We start from the raw sequence: 3,702 nt of genomic DNA on the forward strand, positions 1-3,702 counted from the left end.
ATAGCAATGAATAAAAAACCTCTTATATATGTTTTGCAGTCATGGATAAAAACGTGAGTTACTAAAATCAACAAACAGATTGAACTCTATGAGCTTCTCAAGAGAAGGAACTCTGTCTTAGACAAATTTATATTGTCAGTGCCTAACACGACACCTAGTACTCAGTAGGTACTCCATAAATGGTAACTGAACTGGATCTGACAGAGGCATGGAGTGCAAGCACCCTGTTTAAGAAAACTGTGATCACTAGGGAAGATGCAAAGAACATTAAAAGGATGACTGGTCTACGGTTATGCTACCCTGAACAAGCCCGATCCCGTCTGATCTCGGAAGCTAAGCAGGGTCGGGCCTGGTTAGTACTTGGATGGGAGACCACCTAGGAAGATCAGGTGCTGTAGGCGTAACAAATAAAAATAAATAAATAAGGGATGTAACAAATAAAAATAAATAAATAAGGGATTGTAAGCTGACGAGGTTTTTGCAATCTGTAAGGTCAACCAAGGGTCGTCTCGCCTAAAAAAAGATGAAAGAATGACTGAAGTCTACATACCAAGTCTTGAACCTCAATTATAATTTCTGCGGTTTCCTGCAGACTTGCTTAATTTAAGGAACTAAAATCTCTGGGGGAAATGAGCTTATTCTTGAACATGGCCTGTTTCCTCAAAAAAGTCTCTCGGGAAATATTAAAAAATTAAAGTTATGAGGAACTGACCCAGTTTATGTTTCTCATTTAATACGAAGAAGTCCAATGTAAGATCAAATCATTGTAACTTTAAAAAGCATTTATAAATAAGTTAAGAGTTGCCTGCCTCCAAGAACAGTTTAAGGATAAAAACATGAGCTAGACATAGAATTGAATTTGAAGTGAATTTTTAAAAAGTGAAATGTGTGAAGGCTCCTACTCAGCCTCAGCTCTTCTCTCCAATATTTCTCCCACTGAGAGATACGGGAGTGGAAATGGAAGAACAGAGAAGAGGTCAAGTTTGAAAGGTGAGCTAGTATCACAGAAAAAGTCTCTCCAGGCTCCTTGCAGAATTTAATTCCCAATAAAGCACAGAAATATTAGGACGCTGCCTTGCACCTCCCACCCACTGCCACCACCAACAGGTGTACATGTAGGAAGACAGTTCTTAACAGTCTGTCAAACGCCAGAACTCTAAAAATTGATGACACTCTTCTTTCAAGTTTTTACAAATAGGTTAATTTGGAGGGAAGAGACTTCATGTTACAAGTAGCCATAGTAGGTTTTTTGTTTGTTGGGTTTTTTTGTCTTTTTTTCATACTATTGCTGTTTTTAGTATTCTTTTATTCCTGGCACACGTAAACCTTAAACAATTCTGTGAGCAAAAGCCACGCAGTATCTTCGAGACTTGTAATAGAGTGACATTTTAACATTTTGGTTTCTAATTTTAACAAGCTGCTTTCAAGGGACAGGAAAGGTCAATGCTTTTGTAAGACCAGCAGAAATGGTACAAAAAAGAATTCAGAAGTGGAAGGTGATGACATGTGCTTCACACTTAGGAGAGGTAATTATTTAAAAAAAAAAATAGTAAAATAAAAGTAATAATTGCTTGAAATGAATCACGAAGTTATGAGAATGATCTCATGTCATTTCGTGTCCATGTTATAGAGCGAAGGCACACAAAATCTTTCAGGGAATTTTTCCATCAGGCATACACCTCCTGCCCCGAGTTTAGCACACACCCATATCCCCACCCTCATGTATGTACTGAAAAACTCTCCAAGTGATCATGAGAGGCTCTTCACTTCTACTCCTTCTCTTATAGTGAACATTATGAATTTCGTTGGAGTTAAGGCATGAAGTTATCAAGGCAGGCAGGGTAGAAACCTGGAGTGGTTACTCTGAGGCTATAAAGCACATGGAAGAAAAAGATAACTTCAGATTTAATCAAGTTGCAAATATAGCAAAATAGCACATCTGGATGACCCAGGCTAATCTCCCCATCTGAAGTTCATCTTAATTCATCTGCAACCTCAATTCCCCTTTTCAATGTAACGCAACATATTCACAGGTCCAGAGCTTAGAATGTGGACGTCTTTGCAAGGGGGAGTGGGGCATGATTCTGTTTACCATGGCCATGTAAAGGAGTTTGGATTTTTCAAAGAGCTAGAGGCAAATGGAGAATTTTATGCTGTAGAGTGATATGATCTAACATGTGGTTTTAAAAGAATCTGCTTGCCTCTGTGTGGTGAATCAATTGGAAGGGGACAAAAGTAAAAATGGGGAGATTAATCAGAAAACTATTGCAAAAGTTCAGTGAGAATCGGTGGTGGGAGACCAAGGTGGTGGTTTCAGAGATTTTTGGATGTTCAACCAACAAGACTTGGTTATGGATTGCATCTAAGGAAAAAGAGGAAAGTTTTGAACATTGTTCCCAGTTATGAATATCTCTGTTACTTGGAGTTTAGCAGTTCATGTTTTTGAGCAGGAAGCATTGGACTTTTGGGGGGGCTTAAACTACAAGCATTTATTTTTTTACAGTCCTGGATACAACATTGAACTTTATATCAATTCAGTTTCAGTAGATGAAGCCAAATTTTACTCCTACTCAATTGAATTATATATTGTTTGAATCTTTATATAAATCATATTTTAATATCTCACTTTTATAATTAAAAAATAAATGTAATGACATATTTTTAGGCACCCTATTGACAGAGAGTGAAATGAGGCAGCCTAGAAGTAGTCTTTATTTGAAAAAGAAGATATAAAATTGTAATATTCGAAACAAGATATTGCATATAATCATATGTTGGTTGTAATATCTTGGCCAAGTAAGAAAGTGGACAGATTTTTCTACCTGAAGTCATGTAGTATATACAGTTGAGATTGCACATGAAAAAAATTACTCTTCATACTTCTCTGATCCAACCCTAACATGCAAATGGGAAAATATACAATTTAATTATGTATAACAAATTTAAATGCTGCTGAAAAATTCTTAAAAGGACATGGTGGTGCTGGTGGTACTGGTGGTGACATTGAAACAAATAATTAATAAGGACTATGATTGAAAAAGAGTGGATTTTCTACAGACATTAAATCATATATGTAAAATAAAAATAAAGTTAAGGTAGAAAGAAAGACAGAAAGTCACAAAGCCTTTTATGTTATCAGCAGAAGTATCCGGGATTTATCAAAGAGAACACATTGATTTTATAAGTTTGAATCAGTGAAATGAAATAACACACTTGCTTCACAGAATGACAGTTTTAATATGAAGCTATTGCATTATTTAAGACAATACTAGATTCTTTGACAAATAAAGCTAGAAGTAAATAATGGCCTGAAAACAATACAAATGTATTTCTTACTCATGTTTAGCAGGTGGGCAACCAGAGGTTGGTTGACACTCTTTCATAATCATTCAGAGATACAGGATGATGGAAGCTCTGCTGTCTTCAACAAGTGGCTTCCAGGGTCAATCGGAACTCCTCTATTCCAGCTGGAAGCAAGAGGAAGAGTAAGGAGGTGCACATATGGAAACTTTTATGGTCCAGGTCTATGATTGATATTTATTTCCCTCCATGTTTCCTGGCTAAAGATCAGTGAAAACAAAACAAAACAAAACAAAAAAAACTGCAGAAAAATTGGGAAATAAACTCTTGCCCAGGACCAAGAGAACATGGATTTGATAGGCAACGAGCACCAATGAGTATAAAATAGAATGACCTTCTCTG

At 36.4% G+C, this 3,702-nt stretch overlaps 1 non-coding gene across 1 annotated transcript; it reads left to right on the top strand.

Moving 5' to 3' along the window:
* Positions 1–282: 282 nt before the first annotated feature.
* On the top strand, positions 283–401 carry LOC111731829. The gene has a single exon (XR_002777331.1). It is a non-coding gene; the product is annotated as a 5S ribosomal RNA (ribosomal RNA).
* The last annotated feature ends 3,301 nt before the right edge of the window (positions 402–3,702 follow it).

Source organism: Pteropus vampyrus, unplaced genomic scaffold (assembly GCF_000151845.1).
Source record: "Pteropus vampyrus isolate Shadow unplaced genomic scaffold, Pvam_2.0 Scaffold400, whole genome shotgun sequence".
Lineage (NCBI taxonomy): Eukaryota > Metazoa > Chordata > Mammalia > Chiroptera > Pteropodidae > Pteropus > Pteropus vampyrus.